The sequence below is a fragment of the Homalodisca vitripennis genome, unplaced genomic scaffold, assembly GCF_021130785.1.
Source record: "Homalodisca vitripennis isolate AUS2020 unplaced genomic scaffold, UT_GWSS_2.1 ScUCBcl_2823;HRSCAF=7931, whole genome shotgun sequence".
In the NCBI taxonomy this organism is placed as follows: domain Eukaryota; kingdom Metazoa; phylum Arthropoda; class Insecta; order Hemiptera; family Cicadellidae; genus Homalodisca; species Homalodisca vitripennis.
Genome location: NW_025778935.1, coordinates 1 through 18336, shown reverse-complemented (window position 1 = coordinate 18336; position 18336 = coordinate 1). Strand labels below are relative to the sequence as shown.

Here is an 18336-nt window from a genome sequence, read left to right as displayed (position 1 = left end):
CAGGTTAATATTGCTGCTAGTAGCAAGGAAACTGAGCTTGATACAGACCTAGCCGTACACTCAACTTCAAATACCACCCAACCAAAAACTGCTGCTAGGCCTAAAATTGTGTCTAGGTTTACCCATACTGCCACCATTAGGCCTAGTAAAAAAGAAAGAAAATTCAATTCAAACTGGTTGAATGACCCCCAGTTCAAAAACTGGCTACAAAAAAAAGTCAAAGAAAGAACCGGACAAGACATGGCATATTGTAGTGTCTGTGATGCAGTCATGGGGGCGCATAAAACAGAGATTGTGCGTCATGGAAAGTCCCTCAAGCACCTAAAATTAATCAAGGAGATAGCCACTAACAAAGACTTAAAAAAAAATTGTTCAAAGAACTACAACAGATAAAAGTGTCAAACGAGCAGAATTAAAATTAGCCGGCCTAATTGCAACCAACAACCTGCCCTTTTCGCTGATGGATACATTGATTCCGCTGTGCAAATCGGTCTTTCCGGACTCAGAAATTGCTGCTAAACTGTGTATGAAACGCACTAAAACAACAACTGTGATTAAAAAAGCCTTAGGTCCCGCATTCATGGAATTGATTTACCAAAAACTAAGGGCACCAGGATCGTTTTTCTCCTTGATCATGGATGAGACAACGGATCAGGCATCGGTTAATCAATGTGCCCTCACAGTTATCTATATTGATGATGTAACTGGAACGCCAAAAACTAATTTATTTGACATGTTTGAAGTCAAATCTAGCACTGCTGATGAATTATTCACTGGTATGATGAACTCGCTGAAATCAAAAAATATACCCATTGAAAACTTAGTGGGATTTAGTTCTGACACATGTAATGTGATGGTGGGGCAGCATCATTCGGTTTTTTCACTTTTGAAAATAGAAATCCCTCACATTGCATGTGTCAAGTGTTCTTGCCACATGATCCACCTGGCGGCAAGTAAAGCATGTATGAAGTTACCAAAGACAGTGGAGGATTTGCTCCGAAATCTTGGGGCTCACTTCAGCAGAAGTTTTGGGAGACAGTCTGCCTTTGTACAGTTCCAAGAGTTTTTTCAAGAGGAAATCCACAAAATACTATCACCAGCAGTAACAAGATGGCTGTCATTAAAATCTTGCGTTGACAGAGTGATTGAACAATTTCAACCGTTGAAGGCCTACCTGCTGACCGCTTCTGTCGAAGACCCGTCAAACACAGTGGATAGCATGTTAGCTGCTATGAACAACCAATTTATCTACTTATACTTGGAGTTTATGTCTTATGTTCTTGGTATGCTAACAGATTTTAATGTAATGTTCCAATCCGAAACACCACTTCTCCATAGATTGCGACCAGAGGTTCACAAGATGCTTCAAGATCTGTGTACAAACTACATGGACTTAAACTACATTAAAAATACACCCATCATGTCCATTGAGCATTCAAACCCCCGTCATTTCCTGCAATTAGAACAAATATATTTAGGCATTCAGGCAACAGAAACATTTAATGAATTAAAGAAAAATGCAGAAAAGAAAGATATTGAAGTTTTCTTAAAAAGTATTTTAAGCTTCTATGTGGAATTGGTCACACAAATCAAATCTAGATTTGATTTTTCTGATGAAGTTTTTGATGTCCTCAGTGTCTTGGAGCCAAAAAGTGCCCAAACCTTCAAAGTAAGGTCTTTGGCTCATGTCATTAACAGATTTCCCGTTCTGAAGAAAGTTGTTGATGTCCAAAAAACTCGACAATCAGTGGGAAAAAAAGTCATGCTTTGCTAGACTTCAAAGAGCATAAACTTGATGCAAATGAGTCTGCTATGCAATATTGGAAGGCTGTATTCAGTCTAAAGACAGTCGCTGGAGATGCTATGTTTACAGAAATACAAAAAAGTGTTTAACTTACTTTTTATACTGCCATTTTCAAATTCATCTGTCGAACGAATATTCAGTGAACTGAAGCATTGCAAAACCAATGACAGAAACAAATTGAAAACAGAAACAGTCGTTTCATTGATGGGTACAAGGGAAGGAATCCGAAATAGCGGTGGATGTGTTTAAATTTGAACCTACCAAGGAAATGCTCACAAGAAATATATGGCAATAAGAAATTAGGCCTTATTATTATTATTTGGCTTTTAAAAAAAACTAAAACTGTGTTAATATAGCCAAATATATTGTGATTCATATTTTGGTCATCAAGTGATATATTGTGAAATAAATTTTGTGTGTATATTATATATATATATATTTATATATAAATAAATATTTGAACCTGAGTTATAGAGTAGGCTAAACACATCATGGTAATGCTAGCCTTCTAAGGTTTTAATTTCAAGACTATGTGTGCCTAGCACTTTGCCTGACATTAAAAAATTGTGGTTAACACATTTAAAAACAGTGATCTAGTGTAATTTTTTCCATAAAGCTACAAGTTGAGTTAAAGGAAAAAAGTGGATTTTTTAGAACAACACATAACAGTTCATGTGATTTATCATACAAATTTATTAAACTGTACATCAGTAAACAACCTATTTTGGAGGTAGGATATCATGAAAGAGTGTTGTAAGTATTTTTGCTTAACCTTGCATGTTTGGTTTTGGTAGGCCTTTCCTAAAATAATACTTTGTAGGCCTATAGTATGTTCAAACCTAAAGCCTGTGCTTAGCTGGTTGACAGTGAGATTTTAGAAGTCATTTACATATTATATTCCTTTACTCCTTCTTTGAATCACAGCAGGATTGCATGATTAATGTCTGCTTTATCAGTTTACAAGTTTCTATTTAAAAACTTTGGCATGGATCCAAGCTCATTGAAAGTTAAATTTGTTTTTCTGAAACTAACTTTTTCATGCAAATTGTCTCTGTAAAAAAGTAAAAAGTTAATTTTTTTACAATATAAGTTATGATATTATGCTCTAAAATCAACCATATTCAATGCAATAAAAAATCCTGCTCGTTAAGCCATTTAAGAGTGTCTAACCTAGAAAACCTGGAAAAGTCAGGGAATTTTATATGTTCAGTTTGGTAGACACCCTGCATTTACAAATATAGACTGTCATACGATGTCGATAACACACTTTAGTAGCCTAAATATACTTTTAAAGCAAGGTGGTAATTTGGGCTCATAGGTGGTATTTTTTTCAGGTACTGGTGGGAATTTTCCAAAAGTGGATTGGCAACACTGCAGACGACAGTGAGAGTGACTACGACTAGTGAGCTAGTGACAGACAGCCCGGATAAGGTTATGTTATGTTGATGGTAAACTAACACCAAAAAACTGACGTTTTGGCGTTCGTCCGTTACTCGTTTGTTACGGCGTTAAAGTGTTATACAATTTTGTATTCTTATTCTTGTATTTGTTAAAATGAAAAGAAGCTATCAAAGTGGGGCAAAGAAAAGGCAAGACAAGAAGAAAAGAGAAGAGGATGCTTCAAAGTGTTCTTCCACCCTATCTGCTTGGTAGTACTACTACAACTAAAAGTGCTAATATCACATCTACATCTAGTACTGAAACTAGACCAATAATTGGTGAGTGGTTTGAATTTAGATACGGTATTTAGGCCTAATTAATTAGCTTGGCCAATAACTATATAATTAATATCTTAAAATTTAACTATGTTAAAATTAACTGTGTTAAAATTTAACTAGAGTTTGGATGTTTGATTGAGTTTAGACCACTGTGTCTGACTCAGACTGCAATCTATTCTAATCTAATAAGCAATGTTTGTTTGTGAATTTATCACTAGTCATATATAGGCTACATATTACCCTACTATTGTGTAGTGGTCATTTAATTTTTTATGTGATTTTTATGATTCCTTTGGTTTCTACTTCTTTCTGTGTAGGTATTTTATTTGTTTATACATGCACAGCAGCACAGCATGAATATCTATCATAGTAATTTTATATCTTTTTGTGATAATATGATGTAAAAAATGCACCACACTCGCTTGCACATTCATTATTTATGAGGCCATGCATCTACTCTTTTTATATTTTTTTATATATTTTTTATATATTTTTATATATTTTATATATTTTATTATATCTTTACAATGTTATTAAAATTGGCTTTAAATTATATGTTATATGTAACTTAATGTTATTTTGACTTGCTATTTTTTTATTGCAGCCTCAGTCCCAGGAAATGAGATTGAAGAGGAAGTTACAGCTCAAGATAACGCTGAAGAAAGTATTGATGAAGAAGTAACATGCCTAGGGCTAGGGCATCAACAAGAAAATTGTGCCAAACCTCCAACAAGTCCTACGTCAAGCAGTGAACTGATCGGCGTAAATGATCAAGTAAGTAGACATGCCAAGTACAGAATACTTATATTATATTTTTCAACATAACAACATATGCTGTTTTATCGCCCTAAACATGGAATCCCTACGATAAAATATTCCATGGTTTACATAGAAGTAAACAGTATTACTTCCATGTAAACATGGAATTACAGTAAGTCCCTATTGTTATGATCATGTTTGTAAGAAAAAAATACTAATGCATTGCAATCTACTTACAGGTGGAATGTAGCCGGACGAATAAAATTAATGAAACTTAATTAAACACCGGAGAAAACCCCATTTTCCAGACCAGATCATCGATCTAGAGGTGAAAAAACGAATATATTGAATTAGGACTAGGACCCTATCAACCAGTTGGCCCATTTCCATATGATGGAAAAACAAGGTAGGTCCTTTTTCAGACAATTATTTTACCCTGAAGTCAAAGTCTGGGCTCAAACTGAAAAGAACTTGGTTGTGCTATTCGTCCAAATTGGATTGTGTTTATTGCCAACCTTGCTGGTTGTTTCCCCAGAAAGGACCTGTAGGAGGATGGGATTCAGGATTAAGGGACTGGAAACATTTGGTCTGATCGCATAAAGACACATGAGAATTCACAGCACCATGCTGATTCCTGCTTGGTTTTATGAGCAATGGCGACGTCATGGCTCAATAGACGATGCACTAGAAAAAGGTTTGAAGGAGGAGCGGAATTTTTGGAGGAAAGTTTTGAAGAGGGTCTTAGATGTCTCCCTTATGTTGGCAACATGCAACCTTCCTTTTCGTGGAGGACAGTTGGCATATCACTGATAGAAATAAAGGTAATTTTCTATCATTGATTGAATTGCTGTCAAAATATGACACTATCCTAGAAGATCTAATTACAAGGCCAAGTGGTACTGTTAATTATCTCAGTCCAACAATTCAGAATGAAATTATTTCTCTGATGGCTAGTGAAGTGCTTAGTGGAATTAAAGAAGAGCTTTTGAGTGCGCCTTTTTTCTCCATAATTTACGACACAACACAAGATGTAAGTAAAGTAGATCAGCTAAGCGAAGTTTTTTCGCTATGTAAAGATTGACCATGACCAACTCGGAAAACCTTGTGAGTTGAGAATTTGTGAAACGTTTACATCTTTCACAGCAGTTACTGACCAAACCGCTTCGGGGCTAGAAGACGTCATCATAAAATCAATTTCAGAAAAAGGCCTTGACATAACAAAAATGCAGAGGACAAGGATACGATGGTGCATCGGTCATGAGTGGTGTGTATAATGGAGTACAAAAGAGAATCCGAGAACTTGCAACCCCATGCCTATTTCATTCACTGTGCCAGCCCATAATTTGAATCTGGTTCTTAAAGATGCCGTTGAATGCAATCGAAAAATAGCACAATTTTTTGAGACGGTGCAAAATATTTACAGTTTTTTTGGCCACAGCATTGTTTCGGTGGCAAGAACTAAAAGGTCGTTTCTGGTTGTACAGAGAATCCGAAGGCTCCTGTTCCTAAAGACAAGGTAACATTAAAGACTTTAAACCCTACACGTTGGGCAGGGAGATATGAAGCTGTGTACGCTTTAAAGGAAAGGTTCGGTGATGTAATGAAAAGCCTTAAATAAAATAATTTTGACAAGCAAAAAGCCAAAGGAAAGGAATGAAGCTGAGGGGCTCAAAAAAAGGTTAGAATCTTTTAGTTTTGTTTTGCTCTTGACTGTCCAGTGCAAAATATTAGGGGAAATAAACATTGCCTCAAAATCCTTGCAAACGGAATCTATTGATTTAATGACAGCGTACGATCTCCTAGGCAATGCTTTATTGAAAGTAACCGAACTTCGTTGGTCCTTTGAAGAAGTCTGTAGTGAAGCAGAAGAAGTATGTTCAAAATGGGGGATTACGATTACCCATGAATTTATTGGCCAACGTGCAAGAAAGGTAAAAAAGCACTTTGATGAACTTTGTGAAGACCAAAGACTGACAGATCCTAAAAGCAATTTCAGAGTGACAATATTCTTCCCAATGGTTGATACTATAGTGTCACAAATTGACAACCGTTTTAAAGGCATGAAGCAAGTGATTGATGCCTATAAAATTGTTCACCCCTTCTTTCCTGGCCTCATGTTCAGATGAAGAACTGCGTTGTGAAGCTGATAATTTTGTAAGCAGATTTTCAGATGATGTAAACGCCATTGTTCAAAGCTCAGATTTTATCAGTAAGGAATGCTTTTCAATCCAAATTAAAGGATTTCAAAGAAGTAAAAGAAGTTGCAAATCTCCTACTCATTGAAAACAGTTCCCTAGCATCAACCTACCCGGATGTACTAACAGCATGCTTTATGTACCTCACAGTCCCTGTGACAGTAGCCAAAGCAGAGAGATCATTCTCAAAATTAAAACTCATCAAAAACTACCTGCGAAGCTCCATGTCCCAACAACGTCTCACTGATTTGGCTCTTTTGTCTATTGAAAATGACAGAGCCCGAAAAATAGATTTTGACCGAATTATTGATGTTTTTGCTAGTGTCAAGTCAAGAAGAAAGTCTTTTTAGTAAGTTCAGCTTGCATTCTCACTATCAAACTAGTTGGGCAATTTTAAAACTTGAGAATGAGTGGGTATTACCACCATTGATCATATATAATTAATGGTATTACCAGTATTACCATAAACACCATAAATAAATATACAATTTATTGTGTATTCAAAGGTATTACATAATTAATGATATTACTTGTATGTTTATCTACTAAACTACATTGCTTGGATGTAGGCCTAAGAAGAGACTAAAAAGTTTTAAGACATCAGCACTTATGTCTTTATTTATTTATTATCTATTGTGAATAAAATTTGAAAAAATAATTATGTTTTTCATTTTCCGTTCAGCACTATAAATAGAATACCAATCACAATGGTAAGCTGAAAAAATAATGGCTCTAAAAACCAAACTAATGGCACCAGGGCCAGGAGTCATACAAATTTGCATATAAAATCATTACCAGTTTATGACTTACCGTTAGAAATTTGTAAACATAGTTTAAGCAAACAATGAAGTATTATAGATTTAATAAGAAAAAAAGGTAATAATAATAATAGGATAATAATAAAAAAATGCACATAAATTCTAAGCCTAAAGATCCAATTACTGTATGCTTATATCTATTAATTAAAAAAAGTGCGAAATATATAACAAAGGGGGGCCCCGAATGGACTTTCTGCCCCGGGGCCTCCAAGGGCCTAGCTACGGGCCTGGTCACAGCTGTATTGTTTGGTGTTAAAAAATACCATTATTATTTATATGGTGGACATTTTACTCTTAAATGTTATGACAAACCGTTGCTTAATATTTTTTGGTTCAAAAACGGGTTTTCAGTGTTGCAGCTGACAGATTTCAAAGTTATGCTTTAATTTTATAAGATTACACTTTTGATATTAAGCATGTTAAATCGGAAGAAAATAGCCTAGATGCACTTTCGCGTTTACTTTTAAATATAAAACACTCTGAGATGACTAACGGTGAGTTGCTTAGCTTGGGAAATTTTTGCACTGTCTAAAGGAAAGTTCAAGTAAAAGCAGAAACTCAGAAAGATAAAAACCTAAAAAAGGTATTCAATTTTATATTCTACGGGTGGCCTTATTTCTTACCAGGGGAAAATAAGGAACTACAGGAGTTTTTTCCAAGACGGATGAGCTAACTGTAGAGATGGGTGTAGCCTAATTATGTGGGGGTATAGAGTAATTGTGCCTAAGTCCTTGCAAGAATTAATTTTAAGAGACCTTTCTCAAAGAGTATTGGGTGTTTTAAACGCGGTTCCAATGTTTATACTTTCTACCTATCCTTCTAATGTTCTCCGATAATCCCAGTTCATAAGGAATTGACATAAATGAAAATTTATCAGTATTCTGATTTATTTTACTAAGGCATGATTTTTCTAGTTAGTTTGCTCTTGTTTATTACTGATTGAGGGTATTCTTTACGTTTAATATAAGTTTCAACTTTCTCAAATTCTTATATAATCCATCTTTATCTGAGAATAAGGACTCTGCTTTGTCGAAACGAGTAGAGCACACCTTCTTTGACAGAATGTTGATGGTTTGGTTGATAATTTTAAATACTTACCTGTGTGTGTTTTCTTTCGAGAAACAGTAGTCTTAAGGACATCTCTATCTCTTAATAAACTCACATCCAATAAAGGAAGCTTGTTTTGGACTTCCACTTCCATTGTGAGGCGGATGGAAAGAGAGATACTATTAATGTGAACTCATTCAATTCAGTGTTTCCATGAGTAAAAACAACTAATGTGTCATCCACATGAGCTTTTACTGCACCAAATCTTTGGTTTAAACTGAGCTAAAGCCAAGGCTTTTTGCTCAAATTCTCCCATAAATATATTGGCGAAGTAGAAGACAGTGGAGAACCGATTGCCATCCCCTTATCTTGACGGTGAATGTGACCCTCAAAATAATTGCATAGAGCGCATAGTTCTAACAGCTCCATAATTACTGGCACGGGAAGTTTAGTTCTTTCCTTTAACGTTTGGTCTTTGAGACACGATTCAGTGTTTTCGAGAGTTTATGAAACTGGTACAACTTGAATAGACTTTCAAAGTCAAAACTTACTAGATTGTCAGTTTTAATTAACTTAAGAGATTTCTACCTCTCAAAAAATCCCTGGAATTTTTCTATAAAGAGTTAGCTTATCTTACGTACAATGGCGTTAATGCCCAAGAGAACTTTAGATAATTCCCTGGAAGGTGAATGACGAGAACTAATAATAGACCGGATTTGATGTTAGGTTTATGGATTTTGGGAAGGCCATACATATGGGGGATTTTGGAATGGTGGGGAGTTAATTTGGATCTAAATTTATCTGAAAAAAAAAAAAACAAACGCTTTGTGTTTCCTTAAGGTGTGTACTACTTTAACGTTCAAAGGAATCAAAGGTTGGATCTTTATTTAAAACTGTATATTTGCCAGTATTTAACGTTTCTTTCTTTGTGCGCTACTGAGTCAAGTACAACAGTAGCGTTGCCTTTATCGGCTAGTAGGAATTTTAACCGTGTCGTCTTTCCCAAGAATCGACACAGCCTTTTTCTTTTGTAACGTAAAACTGGGCTTTGTGGAAGGAATTTCTCTGAACAGAAGACTGGTCTCACAACGAAACTGTTCATCCTGTCCCTCAGATAACTGTGCAACAGCTGACTCGATTCCAATTACGAAATCCAGTGCTTTTACCGATGTTTGTGCCACAGAACAGTTTAAATCCTTAGATAAAACTTATATTTCCGCTTCATTGGGGGCTTTTGAATATAGGCTGATTAGATTTACTTATTCTTTGTATCCATATTCACTTTGCAATCTTTAGGCAAATTACATTCTTTGGGCCAAATGTTTTTCTAGGTTTGAGATTTTCTTTTTCTTGTCTATTTCAGAATTTGTACACCTACTCGTATTTTGGTAGGGGCACCTGCAAAACTTATGTTTGGTCATAAGAACCAAATTTGACCTACCAAGACTTTATCTTAGTACATCTATAGAGCAAAAAATAAATAATTACGGTACTTTAGGAGTAATAAAAGAAGATAATTGTCTCTAAATCAATCTATGTTGGTAAAAGATTACCGTGCAACTAGTAAATTGGTTGAAGGTATTGTAATTAATCAGTTGAGTAATGTTATGTATATATAGAAAAGTGAAGTAATGTGTTTGTTGTGAAAAAGACATATTGATCAAATCATAGCAATAGAGACAATCTTTAGAATAGAGAGGTTTACGTAGGGGTAGATCAAGAAACTAGTCAAGTCACTGAACACCTAGTTGTGTAGCCTTTAAAATATCCGTCTTAACAGTTATAGGATCTGCTGATCACCCACCTACCAGGGCTATGTAAAGCCGAACTCCTGAAGGTCCTCGAATTAGAAAACCATGATGTCATTGTCAGTGAGGTATCTTCTTACCAATATCGATTTGTCATTCCTTGCAACCCGCTTGTAGTGCACCTGTTTGACGCCCAGCTGATCGAGTAGACACAAACGAACCTATTGTTGTTAGACGCTCTACTAGAGAGCGCAAGCCGATCGAAAGACTTTATTTGTGAATAGTGTTTGTACGATTATGTTTATCGTATTATTACTATTCATATTTTGGGAATTTATTGTTGTTTAATTTAAGAAACTGCAATATTGGTTATATGTTAAAAAATATGTAATTTTTCCATTTGGTCCAATTGTGGTAGGAAGGTGTTAAATAAGTTGTTTTTTTATGTTGAATTAAAACTCGTTATATATTTTATACTTCACTTTATATAGTAATTATTGATTTTGTATTCGAGTTATAGATTATAATTTTATTCTGTATTGATGGCTACGTATGCTGGTAACACTTATCGTACAATCTGTATAAAATAAAGACCACTTCCTCTCATGACTCTTTGCCCGGCTAGGTTATGTGAGTGTGGATCCACTGTTAACCTAGCATGAACAAACTGACTGACCTGCCACGTATTCGAGACCACAGTATTATTGTGCAAGCACGTGTACTTATTTTAAACCGACTACTGCCGTAGTATATACATATAAGTGATACACCACATTAGGTAACTTTCGTATGTATTGACGATGTTACAATAGGAGGAATGGGTAAACAAGATCATGATACAAATGATGATTATTTCACAAGTGTTTAATACACAGGAATAGTTGGCACCTAACAAACTAAGTGTAAAGGTCCTGAACTTGACCTATTAGCAAAGCACAGTTATTCAGCCAGTGGTTACAAATACGAGTTGTATAACTAGTGTTATAAGTTATATTGAAGTACATGTTAAAAGAGCACTACAATGGAATGTTTGCCTTCTGCACTTCAACGAGTTATCGTTCTGGTAAGCCTATGTGTTGTAAACTGAACACGGTGAAACGCCTTGGCCCGGGCCAGATTCATTTAGCGGCCCAATTGGCATCCAGCTAAATAAGCGTGAAAAATTTTCAGTAAACGGGGTTTGATTGTGAAGTATTACACACTAACTGGAATTTCTTAAAGAAACGATCATAATCACCTGCAACTTTACTGCCTTGTGAGATTATAATCTGTACGTGACCCGTTTCTTTGTTGGTAATGATCTTTCAGCAGTACATGTCAGTAATGCTGAATTATTTAAATAATAATAATAGTTTTACTAAAAATAATTGAAAAAATTAAAATTTTGAGGACCTTTGGACCTCCTCGCTGGCTTCGTCCTTGCCACTCTCGATGGTTGAGAACGACTATCAGAGTTTTTAGATTGTACATAAGTTTGGAAACGCCTTCAGATGAACATAAAAGTGAGTATCTTTCATTCTAAAAGTATACATGGCATGAGTGGTTCAAAATAAAGAAAAGCAAGTAATTTACCTAATAGTTGGCCATAACCGAGTACAGCTCGGCCCATTATTAAAGTACATTTAGATATGCACAAAGAAACTGTCTCTAAAAAATGTATAGACTAGGCAGAGTCAACCGTTTGAAGGCAGGTCAACAATACTCTCTGATTATTCGATGTTAGCAATTGTTCGAATAGTTTTATTTTGGAGCTTGATCAGTCTCTCCAAAATTGATTAGCCTATTTGTGCTCGTGCTCCCACAAAACCACTAAGGAAGTAATATTTGAAATTACATCATATTACGCCGACATAATTTACCTGAATTGGGCAGTATTTGGATAAAGATCTCAGATCATAAATGCCTGAGGCTAATTTGGTACAAACTAAATCAATGTGAACATTTCAAGTTAAAAACTCGATCAAGGTGTATTCCGAGGAATTTTGAGGAATGGGCTTCTTATAGTATGGAGTCTGCCGTAATAATGGTTTTCTGCATGTAATAAATCCACAAGCGAAAAGTGAAATCTTAGACGTTTGATTTTAAAGAGTTCGTTATAGGATGGAAGATGGTGAAGTATTAGATACAGTTGTTCAGGTCAGTTGCTTCTTAGGCTGATAGTGGATTATGAATCATATAAGAGAGATAGGATTTAAAAGAACTTTAAAAGCACGAATGTTATCATAAAAGATAGAAGCAATAAGAAGTGTTCAAACTAAAAAACGTTTAAAGAAATAAATCCAAAATTATTTCTTACTTTGCGAACATAAAAACCCAAAGAGACATGGTTATCACCTTACCAGCATATTTTAGAACTTTCACAAGTCCGGTCAGTATGATGACGAGCACTAGCCTAGGTAATTTGGGGAATGGAAGCAAATAACTCTCACTCTGAATGAACGATATAAAAATAATGTATTTTTAACAGGAAAACTATTTAAAATAAGTTTATAGATTTAACAAAAAAAAGCTGATCATTTATAGCGATTTTGACCAAGGGAAGAGAGAAAGAGCAATTTAAACGCGTACTGTACGCATTGAATATGGAAAATTAACCAGGGTCAATGGTGTCACAAGCGGACTTTATATTATAATTCGTATACTTTACTAAAATATATTTCTTCTCCTCCTGCATTCCTTAGCCTAGTACAATCTACAGCATTATATTTATCATGTATTATTGAAATTAAATAATTCATTTTTCCATTAAAAGAACATGAGTATTATTGAAAATTGAACGATTATAAAATTTACTGACAGAGACTGTATATTATGTCACCGGTCTAACCTTCCACCTATATTGTAATCCTCTTGCCCAACTTAAAACCACACTTGTCCTTAAGCATGAGGCACATACATTAGCATTCAACAAAAATCAATTTCTTAACCTGCAAGGGATGATGTATATCCTGGCTTTACCAGGAAGTTTTCAATAACTGTTCATTAATTATCATGTAATATCACCCAGGATACAAAATAAAGTTCCAAAAGAAATCACGAAATAATTTAAAAAAATTACGATCGCTCGCTCCCTCTCAATTATGGTAACTTCAAATTATTACTAATACTGTCTTACTATACAAAATTACACCACTCTAATCGTGATTGACACATTATTAACCAAAACATAATATCATGACCAACACTGATCGGCATTGACCTTTTGACCAAATATGATTAAGTATGCGAGTATTATTAACATAACAAACCAATGAACGGTGCAAGGTAAACTATCCTGTGCTTTAAAATATAAGAATGACTATCTAAATATTACAATTCAACAATTACTTAACAATGTATACTAGTCTAGTCCTTCAGGATAAGTACTATGGTTATCGGTGTATGACATGTCAAATTTGGAATGCCCTAAATTAAATCCGAGCGCTCAAGTGATTTGAGGATGAACGTAATTACTATCTCGAGAGATGTTTTACTTTTTTGCCAGATTTTTCCTGCGTCAGATCACGTTGGACGATTTGTCACGTGATATAAAGTTCGGAAATTACCGATCGGAAATGCCCCTGGCCATCAGCACGGGCTTCGATGACGTCCTCCGGACCACCTCGCTGTTCTGGCGTAAAAAGAAAAAAAATATCCCTTGAGATAGTACATAAATTCAAGTTTAGATTACATGAGCGCTCGCCTAATTCTTTGTAAATTTGAACGTTACTTCCCCATTTAAGGCTCGTGGGTTTTCATTCGGGTCCATTTACCTCTACTACGAGTTTTTTTATAGTGGAGTTATTCTGGGTTAGTTTACTTGCACGTTGACTAGAATTCAAAATTTATAAAATACATACAATAAATAATTACAATACTATAACCTTACTAAAATAACAAAAAAGTGTATTCTTTAAAGTCTTACCTACGTACGCATCGTAGGTACCTACCCATCTTACCTACCTTTCATATTATTTTACTGTGACAGTTTTCCGATATAAAGAACCTTAACTTAAGATTGAAAAAATAAATTCCGTTACTTTTCTTTTACTACATTTCTTTGATTTAACTTGTTCAATTCTCCACATGTATCAATTACTCTATAAACTTACAAAGCTACTAAGGTTACTGACAAAAAATTACAAGACCAAAATTCCATAAGAAACCGACAAGAAAACTTAAACTGGGCGTTTTCTCATGTTTTCACTTTCGTGTACATTCCTTGTACTTATCAATTACATTCCACTGGTGCCTTATAGCATAAAACAAATAAAACCGAAATAATAATATAGTTACAAAAACGAACAAACAGCACAATATTACACGATATCAGCCAGACTGGGGACAATACATTCCTTAGTTGGTTACGCAAAGCCAATTAGAAAAAGTTTTAACAAGTCAACCCAACAATTATTATAAAATTCATTGGTAACGATCCACCAATGGGATACACAGTCTAGAACTTTGGGGTAGAGGTGTGATCTGGGTTAAGGGTTTGTTTAGATGGCCGGCAGATCCTTACTGTGTTTCATGTGGTTGTATAACAGTACTTACTTTGACTTAAACATGGTATTATGGAATGAACCATCAGCTAATCAAATAATTTCCAAATCTGCTTGAGAGATAAGAACTAATAATGATCAGCAAATGACAAGGAATGCTTGACAGGCAAGGACATCGTTGAGCAGCACAGATAATTACGTCTAAGTATTAATTAATGTTATATTATCTTTTAAAGTAAATTAGCAATAGTCAGTAAAGGCTCGGGCTATTTGGTACATATGCTTCATCTCTTTTAATCAAATATTTAACTAATCAGTTCATCAGTTCATCATCCGAGTATTATGAGAAGTAAATTTTGATTACAGGTATAAAGCAAACAAAATTAAACACAAATGTACATTCAAACATTCAACTGCTATTACAAAAAACATAATTTTCCAGTTATGACGGCTTAGGAAGGGTAGGATGTGTGTTTGTCAGCTCCTTCGCAAATGATAGGGAATATTAAAACATTAGTTCTTACCGTTACATGTTAAAACGTATGGAATTTGTCAGTAGTAAGAAATACAATAAAAAATTATATGTGTCCACAATGTAAAATTATCTTCTAAGAATCTATTATTTGTCATTGTCATTTTGTGTCTGTACGTCTTTGTAATGAGAGCCTCTAAAGTTCATATAACATGTTTAAAAACTATAAATAATTTGTGATAAGATTATTATATTCTTTTAGGATTTATTTATAGAATTTTAGGTTATATTGGTTAAGTCCAAAAATATGTGGTGTAACCACCCAGTGATAGAAATAATTATGTCCGTGAATTTATGATTTAGTTAGAAAAAGGAATTTAAAAAGTGTGTTTTATTGTACACACAGTTTTTAGTTCACTAGTGTTTTTAGTACTCGTTAGAAAAAGATAATATATAAATCTCTGAAAGTGCGTACTGCAAATGACGTCAGCTCCTTACTTATGCCTTTACTTATGCAAAAAGGTGGTTTGATTCTAATAATCTAGTTACCAATAATAGCAAAACTGAACTGATCTATTTTTCTCTCAGGGATGTTCCTGTTACTAGTAATGTAAGTAGCGAAGTAAAATTACTAGGCTTTACACTGGACAACAGCTTGAGCTGGAAACCCCCACATTTTAAATTTGTGTAAAAAACTATCCCGCATTGTCTTTCTTCTAAGAAAACTTAAATTATCTATAGGCCAACAAACGTTGTTAATTGTATACTATGGTCTTTTCCCATTCACAAATGAACTATGGAATTCGCCTGTGGGGCAACGCTTGTCATGCCTCTAAAGTTTTCATATGGCAAAAAAAAGGCCATTAGAGTTCTGGACTGCCTAACCTTGAGACAATCATGTAAGGCTAGTTTTAAGAAATTAAAAATTTATCACAGCTCCATCCTTATATATCTTAAGTACTTTGCTTCATGTTAAACAGAATATAGACTCCTTTGCTGCTCAAAACTTTAATCATGACCATTTAACTAGAAATAGAAACAACCTTATAACTCCATATGTAAGACTCTCAAAAACTTTAAATAGTCATGTTTATCAACAGCTCATATTGTATAACAAACTACCATTGCCTATTAGAAATCTGCCTTTTAACAAGTTTAAATGTTTTGTATCAGACTGGATTAAAGACAAGCCTTTTTATACTGTGGCAGAGTACAAGGACTACAATTTTTTCCGAAATTAGCTAGGCAACTGATTACTATTTTTATACTATAGCCTATAAGTTCTATAAATTGTAAGATCTTATTATAAGTAACCTAATGATCTCAAAAATGCTGTTTGTCTTCTTGTATTTGACGTATCCAATTACATTGTAAAATGTCTTAAAGGAAAATAAATAATATTGTCTATTGTCTATTGTCCTATTGTCAGCCTTTAGAAGTGAAAGGAGAAAACTTCATACCATCGTAGGCCTATAATATTCAGGGACAGTATATCACAGATTATGAGGTCTACCTCAAGCCATTTAATTAAATCTATTAATATAGAATGGCTAATACATTTCCTTGATTCATATCATCTTTTTTAAATGAGATATTTAAAGACAAAAATTATATAAAAATGTTGTACGTTTTTCTGCTTGACTTTGCAAACTCGCGATAGACCGACGTACATTTAACGGTATCGTACTGAGAAGTATTAAATTAAAAAACTAAATTAAGGTCACACTTATGTTTCATAGTATGTTAGCATCCCAAACTAGTCACTATCACAGATTATTATTCACGAACAGTCAAGTTACCGTAAACAGACTGTAGTTCTACTATTAGGTTAAAAAACTATTCGGTTCAGTTTATACCTACTCTAGGACCAGAAAAATAAAATTACTGCTCTTACAGGACATTTCTGTTCAGTTGATATTTTTAATATACTCGTTCAACCGTAATACAATCTTAGAATATAAGTTGTAAAGTGGATTTTAACTACGATAAAGGTTTAAATACACTATTCTTCTTGCCAATTTATAATCATAACACGATTACTCTGCAAAATAGGCAATTTTTGCTAATATTTTTAAATTCGAAAAAGCTGAGAAAATATTAAAACCACCATTGGCCTATGATAATGATTATGATTAAACTGAAGACATACTCGGTTGTACATCTGAGTTAATTAACATTGGTATGGTTCAACAACAATGCTAAAAATAAATTTAAAAATTATGTAATAACTACATTCTTTTTCAAATTGTATATTGGGAGGCTTTACTACGCTTTGTCCGATCGCCTGGTGCCTCAGTGCCGCTTCTATTCACCTTATAATCTTTAACTAAATAGGCCTTCAGCACTTTGTCTTTAGGCAAAGGTCGATTTTTTCAACATTTGACTCATTTGTTTAAAGTCTTAGAAATTCTTTTGTATAAACTACTATAAATATAGGTATTTGCCGTCTGTTCCAAGATAGTTTTCATCGGTGAACAATGTCCTCTGGCTATTCCCAGAAATGGGTCCATGTTCCATCCTTTAGTTCCCACAACTGTCCCTTGCAAAGGCATTTTAAACTTAACAATGGACTTTTGACAAACCTGTTCTTAGTCACCAGGAATGTCAACATGGTTTGCCGCCTTCCTGTATTTGATAATCTCTAATAATTACAGTGACAGAAGTTTTGGCACACATTAGATTTATTGTTATTAGGCAATGTTTGGTTTTGGTTTAAGCTTTAATATAATATTAAAACATTGAATGAGTGATTTTCTTGTCGAGTAGAGTAGCGTACCCTAATTTTCTTCGACTTATGACGTTATCAACAGAAAATTTTCGCTGTTTAAACTATCGAATATGAGTATTACAAAAATTATATATAATATTTAATAATAGTTATTGATGGCACAGGGGCAAATGTATGGTAAAGGAGACATAACAGAGAGATTTTATACTAAAATGGGCTTAACACAAGGCTGTATTCTCAGCCCTTAATGTTTTCACTATTTGTGAATGATTTGTCAGATGCGATAAATAGTGGATGTAGCTTTGGGGCTACACGGGTAAATATAGTCGTGTGCGCTGATTAGAACATTAATATTAGTAAAACTTAATTTCTAAACTTGGATTTAAAAATAAATTTAGCAACATTTAACAATTTGGTTTTTAGAAATTCTGGAAAACTTACATGTAACTAGAATTTCGATTTCAAAGAAGAACCTTTTATAATATTTAAATACCAATAATTAAATACACCAAAATATTTTACACTGGCTACAATTGTAAAATTTTAAATTTTGAACACTACCGTTT

At 34.1% G+C, this 18336-nt stretch overlaps 1 long non-coding RNA gene across 1 annotated transcript; it reads left to right on the top strand.

Moving 5' to 3' along the window:
- Positions 1-3483: 3483 nt before the first annotated feature.
- On the top strand, positions 3484-4557 carry LOC124372270. The gene is made up of 3 exons (XR_006923324.1): positions 3484-3522; positions 4127-4296; positions 4521-4557. It is a non-coding gene; the product is annotated as an uncharacterized LOC124372270 (long non-coding RNA).
- Positions 4558-18336: the final 13779 nt, after the last annotated feature.